At 38.4% G+C, this 18,630-nt stretch overlaps 1 pseudogene; it reads right to left on the minus strand.

Moving 5' to 3' along the window:
- Window positions 1-17,256: 17,256 nt before the first annotated feature.
- LOC147077817 (uncharacterized) lies at window positions 17,257-18,300 on the minus strand (annotated as a pseudogene).
- Window positions 18,301-18,630: the final 330 nt, after the last annotated feature.

Below are 18,630 nucleotides of genomic sequence, written 5' to 3' on the forward strand. Positions count from 1 at the left end.
TCTGTCCATTATAAATTTTATACTTTAAGAAAATGTCAAATGTTCTCAGTACATAAAAATGTTGTTCGCATGTAATTTGTAAATAAAATTACTGTACTCGCAAGAGATGAAAATCCAATTGATTTTTGTAAAGTGTGTATTGAATGTTTCATTCATATTGTCTTAATGTAAAAAATAAACGGCATCTTTAAATTTTTCGTCACTACCGTTTATATGCACATGAGAAAAGTTTAATTTTCACATTATATACTTATTTCTAATTGAATGTTTTTGAAATATCTCTTTTTTTTAAATATTGTCTTACTACGATTAGTAACAATTTTTTCCAACACCATATTGTGATGTAACAGAAATCGAGATCCATTTTTTTTTTGTTAATATTCTATACTATCTTCAATTAATATTGTTGTACCCACTTTTGAAAAAGCTTTCAATTCATTGCAGATATTAATTATATTATTGTTATAATATAATACGTATTCTAGAAAGTTTCCGTATATTCTATAATCAACTATGTTTTTATTAAACAATGTAACATTTCTGATCCACCAGAACTCATAATATTACGTGTATTTTTTTTATTTATTTCAAATTTATATCGGAACAATAAAATTATTTCCTTTGCTCCCTCTTTATTTATATGATTTAAACGTATGCTAAAAAATCATGGTTTGAATCGCGACGTCTGTTTGGTCGACTATGTAGAGTGGATTTAGTAACCTGTTATTTATCGTAGATCGGGTTAGGTGACTCATGTCAATATTCATTTTGATTTTTTGACGAAACAGGGTGGAATTTAAAACTGACACCTCGATAAGCTGGTAGATCTATCGACATAGCACATACGTACACATGTAAAACTAATTTTATTGAAAAATCGCCCAGAGTGGGTTTGATGACTTAACAACTCACTTCATTAAATTTATATTATATAAATATTTTATTGAGTACATAATTTTATAATTAATAGATAGATAATCACATTGTTTTTTTTTTTATTACTAGTTATAATTTCAACTGAATTTTTGGTTTTGGGTTTGTTTTTTTCTTGTGGTAGGTATGTACAATAGTTGTAAAATGTTAACTTATTTTGTATTATTTCAAGTATTAAAATATCTTTTCTGTCCCATTTACATCTTTCTACTTTTAGTTCATTATAATATAATATTTCAAAATTATATGCATTTTAGATTATGTATGGACATCATTCCGATATGGTTACTTTTCAATATTTTTGTTATTGTTCCAAAATTACAAAACATTATTATACTTTTGTGCTGTTGCAATTATTTGCAGTTTAATTATTATTAGTGTAATGACGGCTCCAGGTAACGCATTCATACCCAAGGAAATGAGCCATAATGTTACACAGATACACAATACCCTGTGAGAAGTTCGCACAGTGAACAACTTGTCATGCTAATTGACTTTCAGCTCCTTTTGGGTATGATATTTTTTGTGAATTATCGCATTCTCTGGAGGCGCCTTTAGAAATATTATAGATGGGTTTTGGAATATGTAAATTTTGTCAATATGGTGTTTACAAGTATAATTAACTTAACTGTTAAATTTTATTGAAAACTAATATTATAATGAGTGTGGTTTTAGTAATTAACATGTCACATGCAATTGTTTAATTTTTAAATATTCTAATGCACCATGGCAAGTTTTTTATTATATGTAAAACCATTTTATTGAAATGTGCAATTTGAATGAATTAATAATAATAATTATTGGATATAGCTGCAAATTTTGTTAAATAGTTGAAATATGTAAGTGTAAGCGAATTTATATTATAATAATATATATATAAATATTTTTTTTTTGCAAATATATTTCCTTGTCTCATGTGTATGGAAGATGTGTTATAATATTATTATTCAGTGCAATTTGTATTGAAAAATGAAAGTAATAAAAGTCAGCAGAATATTTTATGTCTATTTATTTTATACCCTTATTTCTATAATCCCCGATCCTTAATACCCCGTTTACACGTGTATGAATTTACTGCTTACAGTACGTATTATCGTGGCCATAACAAGAAAATGCAAGTGTAAATATGTATTATCGTGCAAGTTGCAAGTTTGCATGCATGTATCATAAAAGTTCAAAAACTTCTGAATTTTCACGCAATAATTGGACTTGCATGACGGTGCGTATGCGGAGAATAACGATAGTGGCGAACCTGCCGGAAGAAATACAAACTACACCTCACAGAATATTTTGACGTCTACCGATTATCTACTAACTTTTCCGAATCTGTCAAATAGCACCATATGATGACAACATAGCGCCTCGTTTATGCTTGAAGAATGAGGTTGGAGAGATAGTCAGCACTTTTACATGTAAACGGTTACTATCGCAATAGTTTAATAGACACTTTTGGTGCATTAGTGTTTTATGCAATTCCAATACCAATTTAAATTGCAAAGCCATCATAGCACAACAACATGGCAACCAGACCATCCAAGCCAACCAAACCATGCCATCTTAATATGGATCCACTATTACAAATTGTCTGCTGAGTGAGGGCGCCACATGCTAACATTTGACATATTATTCAATACTTTTTATACTGGAATAAGAAAATCAGGGCCAGATTTACAACAGGGCCAAAGGGGCTATATATACATATATAGCCCAAGTCACTCAAGATCTGGGATTTTATACTAAAAGTGATCGTTTAGTTTTAGATAAAAATGTTGTTTCTCATTGTTGATTGTATAATATTATGTTAGGAAGTCAAAAGATAAAGCTCTGCAACAGTGACATTCACAATAAAATTTATTCGGGTTCTTTACAAATTATAATTTATTGATAATTACAAATGCAATGCTTCTGCATTTCAACATCTTCAGGATCTAATTCTAGAGATTGGGTTGGTGGATGGGTCAATTTAAGAGGGCGTAAAATAATCAATCAATCAACTATACAGGTGAGTTATCAATATCAAACTATATATCTTCTCTCACTTTGTCGATGTTGCCATGGGAGTTAGCAATCATCACATTCTCTTTCATGTTACAATATTAAATTTGTCATATGGTTTATCAATGGTTTTTGTTAATCTTACAATATTGAGATATTTATACACTATAACCTCGATTATCCGAAATATTCAAAACACAAGTTAGTTTTCTGAAACGTTTATTTTTGCGGTTTAAATATATTTTGATTATTATGGATATGCAATCGAACAGTAAACGTGTTGTACCTGTTTGTGTAATAAATATGGCGTCGTCACCTTAACAATATCGAATAAAAAAAAAGTGAAAAATGTACACAGCTTACGAATTGTATAATGTCTGAGGATAGCAGCCTTGAGCAGAAAGCAAGGAATACAGAATACGGGATAAACTTAAACAAGTGCCAAGAATACGTCATTCTAAGCTTTCCCTTCGTTATGACAACTGCTCTCGGTTTATCCACTGATGCTCATTCAATATTGGTGTATTTGAAGGTTGCAACACACACTATTGCACGTTATAATGTGTATTTTATTTTCGTAGAACAGTCACACATTCAAAACCCTGCTTCAAAGTGTAGTGTATTGGGATATAGCCTATCTGAATACTATTTATTAATCTGTTCTGTGGGTGACATGGTATTAGAGAAGTGGTAAATTGACGGGGATAAGCTTTCAGCAGACATAGCTACATTCAGCAAACACTTTTAGAGACATGTTAAAGGTGTATTTAGAGAAAAAAGAATATGACGAAGAGTTTAAAGTTTTAAGAGAGAAGAGTTTTAAACAGACGTCGTCGATCAACGTCTCCGATCCACCAAAAACTTTGGTGGATTTGTTCCCTTTGATTGAATTCAATTTTATCATAACATTTTAATCTGCACTTCTCAGCACACGGTGGTCCTACTTTCATAATGATAGAACGCCATTTTGAGTTGTCCCTTGATACCAGATGAAGGTCTCCCACAGGAGACCACCTCAAAGGGCGGACCGAACCATCATCTTTCCTAAAACACCACAGCCTACGTCCACTCTTCGCGGTTCTCGCAACCCTCGGCCGAGCGGAGTCCGCCTCAAAAAAATCCGAAATTCGAATTCGTCTACGCTCCCGCCAAAACACCGACGCGGTCTACCAAAAACGGCCGCTCGAAACAGCACCGTCGGTAAAACAGGGAGGTTCGCGACCGACACGACAAACAGGACGCCGCGAATCTGTCTTGGATGTGCGCGAAAAGCTCTCTCTGGCCTCGGACCCCGAACAAGAAGCATCTCCAGATTTTCCAGCCAAGCCGCAAGCCCCGATCCTCTCTATCGCATTGGACGCCGAACAGCAAGCAACGCCTCGGACGCGGAGCAACAAGCATCTGCAGCCCAGCCAGCATCTGCAATTCTCCAGCCAACAAGACCGCGTCGGCGCCAAGCAAGCATCAAGCATCCCAAGCCACAAGATCTCAAGCTAACAGCCAGCGACGCCGCGTCTGCAGCCCGCCAAACCGACATTACCATCGCCATGACCAACCCACCACCAACGACTACCCTGCATAGCGATATAATAAACTGCCAGTAATAACCTCAACGTGCGTTTCTCTAAATTCCACCCCGCTTCTGGCCTGCTAGTGAAACGGCCTTCACCATTCTCCTCAACGGAAAAAGGCCGGTATCACCCTCTATGAAATGCACTAATTCACAAAACAATATTTGCACAAAACGATATCTCAACTTGTCCTTCTATGGAACTGAGAGAGTGTTTAAGTTTATTTATTTCCATATGCAGACATCTGTCCAACGTGAAAAAACCAGTATTTTTTACGTGTTGTCCTTTTGTGGAACTGAAAAGGAGCAATATTCGAATATAATGGGTAATATATCTCAAAACATCAAATTTTGGACTTGTCCTTCTATGGAACTGAGCCATCGATATATTATATGTACTTATATTGCTGATAAAACAGGTTTAATTTAGAAAAAAAACCACTTAATTCATCTTTAGCAATAGGCGTGAAAATATTGCACCGGGGTACAAATTGCGTTAAATTGGGGTAAATTGCGATGCGAACGATCCTGGATTCCAAATTTTGAATGATAAGGAAATATTTGCCTCAGAGGAACAAGATCGAGAAGACAACGAGGCGATTCTCGAGGGGGAAATATATTGGTCCTACTGACATATCTAGGGGTGTCGGGTAGCTCAGGTGGTGGTGTTTAGCACCCCTCGATATTAAAAAATTAAAATATAATTTTTTTATTAACTTGTTATTTCTAATCGTTCTTGTTGATTAGATATATCCGGGTGTGTAACACAGTTTTATTTTATTTCCAGTAATAAAACGCTCAGAACTTTTCGAGTTCATTCGATTCAGAACACAAGTACACATTAACATTGTTTTCTCAATTATTTTTATAGTCACAAACCACAAAAAGTTAGGGCCGCTTTCAGTGAACCCCTGGTTTAATTATGGGTTATTTCTAACTATATGTCGTTAGATAAAATTTATTACCAATCTCGATAATAGTTTACAATTAAATTTAGGTTCTCCCTTAGAGTACCTCTAGCTTAATATACTTCGCATCCAACATCAAAAAATAAAGTTAATTTTATTTAAAATTGTTGAGAATAATGGATCGTTTAGAGGATGTTAAATTATCAACATAGTTTTATATATATGATTAACTTTATTATTATCAACTTCATGAATAATAATATACAGAGTAATAGATTACATTTTGTTATGCGACCGTTACAATAGACCTTCGAGTACACACTGTTGTCACGCCGGACACCCAAGTGAACATAGAACTGTAATTAGTATTTAGCATTGGCGGACAGCCAGTGCCATAGTTAAACGTATTAATAATATTCTTAAATTATTACTTATAATATTTAGTTATGTTATTATATTAGACGGCTATATATCAACACGCCTCTTAGCCGTTTAATTACTTTTGTATTTGTACATTAGATTAACTTCAGTCTTTGACGATTTTCCAGAAAGCTCGTTTTATCTGATGCTTTGGTAAAGATGTCCGCTATATTATTTTTTGAATCAACTTTTACTATGTCAATCGTCTTGTTTTGGTAATGTTCGTTTACATAATGAAATTGAATTTCAATGTGTTTAGAGTTTTTTGTAAAATTTCCAAACTTTGCAATAGCGACCGCTCCGCTATTGTCCTCGTGAATTTTGATTGGTGTGTTTACTTTTAAATCAAAACTTTCGTTACATATATTTCTCACAAATAAAATTTCTGTGACTGCTTCTGACAGTGCTATATATTCCGCGAAAGTGGAGCATTTTGTAACCACATTTTGTTTTTTTGACTTCCAAAAAATTAAATTTCCGTGTAGTCGAATTGCGTAACCGCTCGTCGACTTTCTGTCTATATTGTCGCCCGCATAGTCTGAGTCGACGTAACAATCAATTTTATCGTTCTTTTCGTTTTTGCCATATCTTAATTTTAGATCTTTGGTCTTAAATAAGTATTTTAGAATTCGCATCGCATACTTGTAATGGGTTTTGTCGTAGCAGTTTTGAAAACGGCTTAAGTAATTAACGCTGTACGCGATATCAGGTCTAGTGCCTGAGCTTATGTATAAAAGTTCGCCGATCAAGTTTCTGTATTTTATTGATTCATCTGTTTCGCTCGCTTGATCGATTTTTAGGTTTGTCTCCATTGGAGTTTCGTATAGTTTAGAATTTTCTAACTGATATTTAGAGGCTAAGGATTCGATATATTTTGTTTGGCTTAGCTTCATGTTGTTTTGATCTTTATTGTAATCAATATCGATGCCTATATAACTTTTAACCTCATTAAGGTCTTTCATCGTAAATCTTTTCATTAAACTTTTCTTAATTAAGTCAATTTTTAATTTGTCTTTCCCACAGATCAACAGATCGTCTACGAATACCAGGAGATATATTGATTCCTTATTTTCGGTTTTTACATAAAGACAATTATCGTATTTGCTTCTCTTGAAATCTAATTTTTTTACATATTTATCGAATGTTTCGTACCACGCAAGTGGACTTTCTCGCAAACCATATAACGCTTTCTCTAGTTTGCAGACTTTATTTTTTTCTTTTTGATAGCCTTTTGGCTGGTAAATATAAACTTCGCTTTTAACTGGTCCATTGAGAAATGCGGTCTCAACGTCCATCTGGTCAATGAAGAGATTATTCGTTGTGCAATAACTCACAAGAATTTTAAAAGTTAACATTTTTCCCACGGGGGAATAAACGTTTTCCAAGTGTTCTCTTTGTTGAAAGCCGCGTACTACTAGACGCGCTTTATATGTATCATCGCTCTTTCTTTTAAATATCCATTTTACATCGATTATTTTCTTATCAGTCGGCTTATCGACTAGACGCCATGTTTTGTTTTTATTTAGACAGTTTATTTCTGAATCCATCGCCGTTCGCCAATGGTCAGAGTCTTTCGAGGTTATAGCTTCCTCATATGTACTTGGCGCATTTGCGTTTATGTAATTTACGTATATACAGTGAGCTATAGGATTTCCGTAACGCTCGACTGTCTTTTTTTCGCGTGTGGATACTCGTCTAGTTTTAACTTTGACCGATTCGCCCGCCTGTTCATTTTCAACAAATACTTCATTATCATTATCATTTTCAGGCTCATTTTCACTTTCGCTCAATTCGATCTCCGAGCCCTACTCATTTAGATCAATGTTTACACGGTTTTGTGATTCGTTATTTCCGTCGAAAGTGTTTTCATTAGTCTGATTTTCTAGGCATATTAGTCTTGTACCTTTTTCGATAACCTGCACGTGTCTTGCCTCAATCACCTTATTTTTAACCAAAACTCGGTACCCGAAATTTGTATATCCTACGAGTACTCCGATTTGTGACTTATCGTCCCATTTTTTTCTGTTTATTTCCGGAATTCGGACAAAAACTCTTGAGCCATAAATTTGTAAATGTTTGGCTTTCGGCTTAACCCCGAAAACTATTTCATAAGGCGTTTTATTCTCGCACGTATTTGCGATAGTTCGATTTTTTAAATAGGCAACGGTATTTATTGCCTCTGGCCAATAAATTTTACTTATGCGCGCCTCTTTAATTAAACATCTTGCTATATCCATTGCTGACCTATTATACCGTTCAGCGACTCCATTGAGTTCGTGAACGTTTGTCGGACATGGTAAAATTTCGATTCCTTTTTTGTTTGCAAATTCGTATATTTCTCGATTTAAATATTCGGTCCCCTTATCGCATTGCAATCTTTTTATTGATTTCCCGAATTGATTCTCTACAAAGTTAATGTGATTTTTGAGACACTCGGCCGTTTCTGATTTATTTTTTATACAATAAATTTTTGCACATTTGCTGTAATCGTCTATGACAGCCAAAAAGTATTTTTCACCTTTATAGCCCACAATATTGTGCGGACCGTTTAGATCAGTGTGTATTATTTCGTTTATGGCTGTTGTTTTCGCGCGGTGATTTTCGAAAGGTAAATTTGCCATTTTACTTTCAATACATGTCGCGCATTTCATTTCTTGTTTTTCAAGGTGTTCTGGTAGTCCGTCAAGTAACTTATCTTTTACTATTTTTTCTAGATATCTAAAGTTTACATGGCCTAACGCACGATGCCACTTTTCCTTTTTTGTTAATCTCGTTGTATTTGTGAAGGCTTCATTTGGATAATCATTGTATGTACTAATCTTGCTTGAATCTTTAGGATTTTTTACAAAGCTATTCATGTAGTATAAATCATTTATTTTATTAGCCACTGCTATAAGGTTTCTGGTTTTTTTATCAAAGATTTTGGCGTTTGAATCACGCGCTTCTATTGTGCAATTCTGTGTTATTTTTGAAAAACTTAACAGATTTTTCTTTAAGCCTTCTACAAAATAGACGTTTTTTAGTTCTACTAGCTCAACATTGTTATTGTTTTTGAAGTAACTTACAATATTTCCCACTTTTGTTGCTCGCAACTTTTTTCCGTCGGTAGGTTTACGTCGATTGGTTCTTTAAGCTCAACGCAACTTGAATAGAACTTATCGCTTTTCACTAGGTGATCTGTGCACCCGCTATCGATTAGCCACTTTATTTCACTCTCACTTGTTTCTTCACTGTTTACACTGAGTTTATGATGATTAACTTGAAGAGCCCACGTGTTCAAGTTTTGTTGTTGTTGCTGCTGCTGCTCGATGCTTGAAAACTGGTACTGGTTTCGCTGTTGACCTCTGCCTCGGCTGCCGCCTCGCTGGTATCTTGTGCCTCTGCCTCTCTGATATCCAAATTTCTCGTAATTGTTTTTGTTCGTCGGCTGTTGTGATGTATTGCCGCTGTTTCTGGTGCTGGGCCCATATCCCTGCTGTACATTGTCGGTTTGATTTGCGAACCAACACTGTTGCTTTTTGTGTCCTGGCTTATTACATACATAGCACAGGCCTTTTGTTTTTGTTTTCGTATTGACGTGCTGACATTCGTCTTTTGTGGATTTTCGTTGTTTGTTAGACTTTTTTCTTTGATTTTTGATTTGACATATTCCACGGTTTGTCTTTCCGTCGGAACTATGTCGATGAAATCACCAATCGCACTGTAGCTTGAAGGTAGTGCTTTAATTAAATATCTTATCTGTTCTTCTTGATGAAGTGAACCTCCTGCATTGACATATTCATTGCAGGTTTTTTCGAAGTCCAAGAAGAAATCATCTACTGTTGCATAATTCTTCATTTTGATTTCTTCGATTTTTGACCTACAGATTATCTGCATCGGCGTTGATTTTGTTGAGTGGATTTCATCTAGTTTTTTTAGCATTTTCAAAGTCGTGTCGCAGTTCTTAATAAATTCCAACTGGCTATCGGAAACTGTACTAATTAGAATGGTTTTCGCTTTTAAATCGAGTTTTTTCCATTCCGCATATTTTTCCGTTATTTCCATTGCTCGGATTGCTGGCGCTTGACACTCGTTGAATTCTAGAATGTTCAGCAACCTGTATTTCCAGCTGTTGTAATTCCTTCCGTCGAAGATTGGTATATTTACCTCAGTTATCTTCGTTAGATTAGCCATTTTCGTAATAATAATTTTATTTATTATTTATTTATTTTTCTTTTTTTTTTATTGAATTATTTCGCAACCTTACGCCACCACTGTGTTTCACTTGACCTTCGCGGCCGGTTTTCTAAACCGTTGTGATCGCACTTTTATTATTGTTACCGGGAACCCGCGGTACACGATTCACGGAGCACTGGTTTTACGTTTAAAACCACGTTGCACTAGTTTTATATTTCAACCACGGACTGCTACCATGTTGAGAATAATAGATCGTTTAGAGGATGTTAAATTATCAACATAGTTTTATATATATGATTAACTTTATTATTATCAACTTCATGAATAATAATATACAGAGTAATAGATTACATTTTGTTATGCGACCGTTACAATAGACCTTCGAGTACACACTGTTGTCACGCCGGACACCCAAGTGAACATAGAACTGTAATTAGTATTAATTAGTATTTAGCATTGGCGGACAGCCAGTGCCATAGTTAAACGTATTAATAATATTTTTAAATTATTACTTATAAATATTTAGTTATGTTATTATATTAGACGGCTATATATCAACAAAAATAAACTTAGTTAATATTGACAATTAAATTTAGGGTCTCACTTGGAGTACCTCTGCTTTAGTATATTTCGCTTCCAACTTCGGAAGTGCGGAAGGAAATCTCATTTTAAGAATCTGGCCCGGATGCTGAAAAGTTTGGCCACCCATGATTTAAATTAATTAACTTCGTTAATATTGTCAATTAAATTTAGGGTCCCACTTGGAGTACCTCTGGTTTAGTATATTTACTTATTTCATAACTTATTATTTAATTATATATATAATTTACTAGCTGACCCGGCAAACGTTCTGACATATAAATTATTTCTAGTGAATATTGATACCGGATGAAGGTCTCCCACAGGAGACCACCTAAAAGGGCGGACCGAACCATCATCTTTCCCAAAACACCACAGCCTACGTCCACTCTTCGCGGTTCTCACATCTCTCGGCCGAGCGGAGCCTGCCTCAAAATCTGAAATTCAAAATCGTCCGCGCTCCCGCCAAAACATGGACGCGGTCTACCGAAAGCGCCGCCACTAGTCAATCCGTCGGTAAAACAGGGAGGTTCGCGACCGACAGACAAGTTAAAGTCCCTCCACGAAACCCGCCCCGTACCACCCTCGGTCTTAATCGAGAGTATCACGGGACCCGTCAATTGGTGATGTGAAGCATCTAAGAATTGGCCTGGGAGTGTCCTGGGAGAAGATTCCCAAGACTTAGATTGCTACGCTCAAAGTGAGCTCTGACTGAGTTTACTGAGTTTACTCTAATGCAAAGTACCAGGGAGAGAAAAAGCACATGGAAATTACTAAAAAGAAAATGAAGCTACTTGTTAATTAAATTAAAGAACGAAGCTAATCATACAGGCAGCAAACTTTATGTGAAGAGATCTTCACGCCCGTAGTAAGACGCCGCAATTTTTTTGAAAGCAAGATAATTGGCCTTAGTAGCAACCAGGTCGGACGGGACGATGGGTCCAACAGCTGGTTGGACCGACCTGAGCATTTCCTCCCGTTCGGAGCACATACTCAGACATTACCATAGGATCTGGTTGGCATCCTGTATTTTCCCTCCGCATGGACATGTCGGACGGCTTGCAAGTCCAAGCTCGAAGAGCTTGCCAGCGAATCCACCATGACCAGTCACAAATTGACTGGTGTAATGGTCTGGAGTCAGGTATTTGGTTATCTCCATTCGTCACTGTATGTCTGGAAAAAACGTATATGTGTGCCGGCCCTTGGTCGATTCGTTCCACTTTCGCTGCCAGGTCTTAAAGACCGCATCGAGCGACATGAGTCTAATTCTGCGCCTCAATAATGCTACTCCTTCGCCAGCTAGCCGAGGAGGGGGGACGAGGTGAAAATCACCAACGTCGGCCTCCTCGCCCTTGAGGAGCAATATTGAAGCGCCGCTGACCTGAATGTGCAGGTCAAGTGGGAGAATGCCGGCCAGGACCAGGAGCGCGTCAGTTGAGGTAGTACGTTAGGCCTTGGTAATGGACAGGAGACCTTTTAAAAGAGAGATTCTAAGTTTGACACTTTTGGGAATGCGCGGGCACCAAGCACTGGCGGCATAAGCCGCGATTCCCATGAAAATGGCGCCGTTGGCGATCTTGAGCGCCCTTACTTTTAAGCCCCATCCTTCACCAGCCATGCGGCCGATCCTCTAGACCCTCGCGACCGACAGAGGAACAGCGAATCTGTCAGCTGGATGGGCGCGAAAAACTCTCCCTTGCCTCGGACGCCGAACAGCCAGATAAGTGATAAGCTGGCCCCCAAGGCGTGGGGCATACGCCTTCTGATCGTGATCGTCTACGATTAGGAGGTAGACGGATATTTTTTCGCCCGAATCCAAGCACCGAGAAGCGATTGATTGGTAACCGGAAGAGAGAGCTGCGTGTGGAATCGTCTGAAACAGTACAGCGTCCAGAGGCTCGACCTCTGGTGGCGCTCAACTTGCAAGCAAGCACAATTATCAAGCCTTCAAGATGCCGCCTGTCATGGATCCATCGCAGTTGGGAAACTATCGCCGGCCGACTCATCGCGCATCATCAATAAGCACGCACGAGGATGCTGCCCAACCAATTAGCACGCTGGAGCACCCACATCGCAAAACTATGGACTCCCTCGATATTTCCCTGACCAGCTGAATTATCAGTCGACCCTGGCCCACGGACGGATTCCTCATTAACATTTTCTATCAGTTGATGTTAACTCTTTAAAATATCAGCAATCAGCACAGTATCATCGGCATCTGGCCCAGACACGCAACACCAAATTGCGTAGACGACGTCACCGGCGCGTCATCTACCAGACTTCGGGAGAGAAAAGCTGCCTCCAGCAGCAAAGCGAGCAGCCTAGCAGCATCTTCAACCAGCCGTAGCATATCGTCATAGGTTATGTAGTTTTAAATAGTGTTTTGTGTTTGAATGTGGTGTAAAGTCAGTTTAAATGTACAACATTTAGCGTCAGTGTATACCTAGTAACCTTAGCCGGTATAAAAAAAATTTAGCCTGTGTCAATTATGTGTTAGCATAGTTTTTTTTCATGTGAAATTGCCTGTTAGCGTGTGTATTTGGAGGCATGGCAAGCAAGCAATCAGAAAGTGGTCGCGTGGTATGCATCTAGGTGAAGGGTCGTTCGATCTACGGACCGGCGTTGTTAAGAGAGGCTGGGCGCGACGCCCTCCTCTCTCAGCATCCTTACGGTAGGTCCGGAAAACTGTGAAATCACTGACCGCGAGGCGTCAAAGTGCTGTACATCCCGTTTGACCGGCCACCGATGATTGGGGGGGGACTTCGATCCTTTAACGCAGGAGATGTAACCACCCACATATCAAGACGCCGCATTGTCCAGTTAGACACGCTAAAAACTTTGTATCGTGGTCGACCTTAATCACCCCAATTACGGTTCAGGGCCTTTCCCAGAGAGGCCGCTTGATACCGCCTACACCATGGAATCCTCAGAGGATCCAAGGCCATGAGGCCTGAATCATCATTGGGCGGATTCATGCAAACATGAGCAGTTCGACTACGACGCAGAAATTTCTAGCCCGTAAGGTTAGGTGTAAGAAAATTTTATAGTCACCCTTTAGGTATTAAGAATAATTACTTTCTCAGCATTAATAATTTTATCAGAAACCTTGCCATTAAATTCGTCCCTATCATAAAACAATAATTGACCTAGCTTTATTAAAAAAGAACATCCGTAAAAGCACTTACCTATTTATATTAAAGTCATGCATAATAATAATTAAATACCTATAAATTCATTTATTCCAAGCCATTCAATGTCTAATGCATTTAGTTTAAAATTATGTATATTAAGATTTTATTTATAAGAATATGTCTGTGCTCATTTTGTAGGTCAGATATTTCAAAATATGTACCTATCAAGCAAAGAAATTCAGTAATAATAATCCCAACACTCCTCTTTCAAATCATGTACCTAGGAAAGGTCTTTTTCTGTGACCAGAAATTCTCAGAAATATGAGACCCAATGTACTTACAAGCCAGGTACATAGGGTGTAAAGGCTGTCTTTTTGTCATCGAATTGTGAATTATTAGTTGTGTATTATTATTACCTACTTTGATACTATCCCATCCCCTAGAAGATTGTCATTCGGTAATCTAATAGGAAATTGAACGCGTTTGAATTCAATTGGCACGTCTGTGAGAATCATTTGAATTCGTGGCAGCAAAACATTTTCGGCTCGGAATTTGCCATTCAAAATGGTGGCTTCGATAATGTTTTTCATCATTTTTTTAATGACCAATCGCGTGCCATTGCACAGCCGTAGTGGGTTCCAATTCCGAAGTAAAATAACCGGAGATCCAACTTTCAGTCGTAGAAGGTATGTTGACATGCCTGGCAAATCCAGTGAGTTCAAAAACTCTGTTGGATAAATTACAGCTTCGTTGGCATCGCAAACTGTATCGATCGATTTGTATGATACCAAGTCGCCTGGCAACGACTGCTGTATATTGAAGCTTAAATCGTCGACGTCCACATTTTTTGCTGCCAAAATGGCTCTTTCTGCCAGCCACGCATGATTTATGTATTGTGTGCGTAATTCGGGAAACATGCGGTCAATGAGAGCATTTTGCGAATCAACGATTGTGCAGAAATTAGTGGGCAATTTTATGCATCCAGTATTTCCATAGACAGCAACTTTTCCATCGCCGATATCTAACAATCGGTTCGAGAATGTGTCAGCGGATGGATCTTGTAGCATTTGGACGCGCATGTTTATTTTAGCTGGACTTTTCCAACATTTCGCCAAAGTGGCGATGATTTCAAGCAAGCGTTGATCTCATCAGCGTACGTTGTACGTGGAATGATGGGACGTGTTTGTTTGAAATCACCTGAAAGGAGTAACAGAGTGCCGCCGAATAGTTTGTCGTTGTTTTTTATATCTTTGAGTGTTCTGTTCAACGCCTCAAGAGAATGTTTGTGTGCCATAATGTATTCATCCCAGATGATAATTTTTCATTGTTTCAGCACTGTGGCCATGGACGATTGTTTTTTTATGTTGCATACTGCGTCTGGGTTATTTTGAATATTCAGTGGCAGCTTAAATGCTGAATGAGCTGTTCTGCCTCCATCCAATAAAGTTGCTGCAATGCCAGATGATGCAACGGCCAATGCGATGTCATTATTTGATCGTATTTCGGCGAGAATTAGCGAAATGAGAAATGTTTTTCCATTTCCACCTGGTGCATCAAAAAAAAAGAATCCACCATGTCCCGCCGAAACTGCCAGCATAATGCGGTCGTAAATGATTTTTGTTCATGAGTCAGTAGTGGAACATTGCGAGTAACAATCGCTGCCATTTCTGCAGTATCGTACTGCAGTTCACGATTCATTTCGGTGTCCATTAAATCAGAAGTACTTCGATTTTGCGAACTCATACCGAAATGACTGAGTGATAAATTGGTAATGACAACGCAAAAATCCTTGATAGCAATCAATGCTTCATTGTACATAGTGTCGCTGAATGTAATCGTTAGATCGTTGCACCGTGTACGAATACGATGCAATATATCGTCAGTCATTGAATCTTTGTGCATATCCCACAACGTGCTCGTCCCGGGAAACATGTAGTCAATGAATGCATCAGCCCAATGCTGCTTCAGCAAGCATATCGTCCCAGTGATTGTCGTCTTCGAGCAAGTCGAGTGCAAACCATGCATCTTTATATGTTGGATACTGTTGTCTACTCACTTTGCGTATATCTTGAAACGACAATGAGCCGGTGACATTAACCAACAACAGTCGCAGATAGAAGCACTCAATCTGCCTTGGATTGACTGTATAATTATACTCGGCCCAAAGTGTTTGATTTAAATAGGCTGGGGCACGCAACAATTGGTGTGCCTTGCTTGCGGGGCATCCATTTTTTTGTTTGATTCCATGTGAAATATCGTCTTACTTCGGAATAGAGTAGTGTTCGTGCAAAGGCACCGAAAGTATCCGTACGATTACACATTTAGAAAAAATCGGGGAGTGTAGTTTTTGGTGGATTTATGGCACGCTCAATTGCTGTCTCGTTGGTGAAAAATACGCGCTGGCCGTTTTCAAGATGGACGGCTAAATGTATAACTGCTGGGTCCCGTTCATGAATTGGGAAACCAAAGATACGCCAGACAGCTTCATTGGAGCTGATGTCCCGGCCAATTTGGTAGCGCATTATTTCGTCGTTGTCATTCAATCGAGGAGCATTCACATCGGTATTTTGAATTTGAAACACAGCCATATCGCTGCATTTAGTCACATACTTGCAAATGTATTTGATGCTCTTCACCGAACTGCAGAACTCAACATTAATATGAGCATTGAATTTTTTGCTCAGCAGAGGCGAATATGGTACCACCCAACGATTGTCAATGTCAATGTCTGCGTTGTTGATATTTAGCCTAAACGATTGTCAATGTCAATGTCTGCGTTGTTGATATTTAGCCTAAATGATTGTCCACCATTATCAGTATATCTATTCATTATCAGTATCTTCGACGATATATTGGATATCCGTCATCATTTTTGAACGTGTCGTTGGTGAAATATTTAGGAAAACGCTTTGTACATCTTCTATCTGCCTTGCGAGGCGATAAACGATTCAGATCACCGCATGGGCCATGAATCATGTTTGTGGTAACAATATCGAACAGTAGTTGATCAGTAGATGGATCTAGAATTTCCGCGGAAATTACACTATCGATTTCCTCAGGGCGTAGTTTGTCGACTAGCCAAATCAAAATGTGTCCATGAGGTAATCCTCGCTTTTGCCATTCTACCGAATACATCCAGCAACGTGCGGGACCGAATACGTGTGAACACACGTGCTGTAATTTCATGATATATGGTATTCTTGCATATGACGTGGACTGCCTACGTACGATGATGATAGAATGATAGAGTTATCAATTTCGGCGGTGTCGGCGTCGCTCATGATAGCGTCTCGCAAGTGAATGTATTCTCCCGCACGCAGCTTCTGTTGATTGTGTCGTAGGAATCGCAGTCGTTCGCTCTCTACCTTCGCGTACATGTCGACCATGAATTGTTGGCACAGCTCACGATATCGCAGAATGACGTTGTCCTGACCGCGTCGAATCATCATACGATGCGCATAAAAATTCATTGAGCTCACTTTATTGTTTGTTTCGGCTCCTGTAATAACATATTCAAAAATATTAATTCATTCATAAATATTCATTAAAAATGAGTAATGATGTTCATAATGAATGAATTACCTGTAGCGGGATCTCGTTGTTAAATGTTTATGCAATATCCGTCTTGTCCCTTCCAGAAAATTAGCGGATATTGGAGAGCGTCGTATGAACGGTGTGTGTCAGCGATGAACTCCAGATTATTGTTCCTTCTTCGAATCACGATTTTTATCGTCCAGATTTATATTCCAGCAACGTCGTCAACAACAGGTGCATTGAATCGACGCACGTGCTCTCCAGCTGGTGTTTTATCAGGATTGATGACAATAGCGTGATTGTCACTTTGCAATTCGTGCATGTGTGATTTGAAGAATTTCAATAATTCATTGTGCTAATTCAATAGGGCGTCCAGTTCGCCGACGATGCGCCTGGCATTAGACGAATTGAGGTTATTGTAGCCGCAACGTGCATCCACACGATTGATGTCCTCACCGCCCATGAAGTAGATTTGTAAAAATGCATGTGGTTCGCTTGGCATTGGCAGCAATGAGCCTACTTTGTGGTACACTTGGCCTTTGATTTTGAACGTTGAATGGAATTGTTGACCATTTGCCGCAGTATTGTGAACTATTTCTGTTGCTTCAAACGAAGTCATTTGGAAGCATGAATTAAATGTGCGAATGGACTTCAGGAACAGGTTTGAATCTGGATCCGTGCCGATGAGCAAGCCGTTCAATGTATCTGGTGGAGCCTCAATTTCTGGTAGCTGCACTTTTCCTGATACGCAACGATTCCCGGCTGACTCATGTTTGAATTTGAGCGCATGACAATGGGAACATTCTTTGTCCATAGCACCAATCAGCCTTTTCGTATGAGCGGAATATTCAGTATCTGGCTCGTACTCGAATGCGAGACGAAGGAACGAAGCGGATGTAAATGCTCGATGTACTTGTTGGCGTTGTCGGTCATTTGCTCTGCGTGTGTTAACTACGAACTGGCGCGCTTGTCTCCGTTCCAATTGTCGTTGTTGATTTCGTTCAGCTCGTGCCTCTTGTGATTGAGATGCACGCAATTGTTACATGCTCACACGCACATAAAAATAGATCAATTAAAATAAATCGTACAAAATTTTGCACGCACTGCGTTGTGATATGCCGAATGAAATGTCAAAATGACGCGACGCTTCTCGTGAATTCTTCTTGGACGTAGCGCCATCTGTTTAAACAACATAAATAATTTCGTTCTGTATGAAATACGAACGACGGTTAAATTTGTTCATACAAAAATACTAAAATCGCGATTAAAAAATGGGAGGGTCACGATTAAAAATAGGAGGGGGTAGGATGGTGAAAATTTGGGGTTATAGGTATTTTTGATGCCAAATAAAAAAAATAGAAATTGTTTTCTGGATAGGGACATG

This window comes from Rhyacophila brunnea, unplaced genomic scaffold (genome assembly GCF_057557595.1).
Source record: "Rhyacophila brunnea isolate RB1 unplaced genomic scaffold, BYU_Rbru_1.0 scaffold_12, whole genome shotgun sequence".
NCBI lineage: Eukaryota > Metazoa > Arthropoda > Insecta > Trichoptera > Rhyacophilidae > Rhyacophila > Rhyacophila brunnea.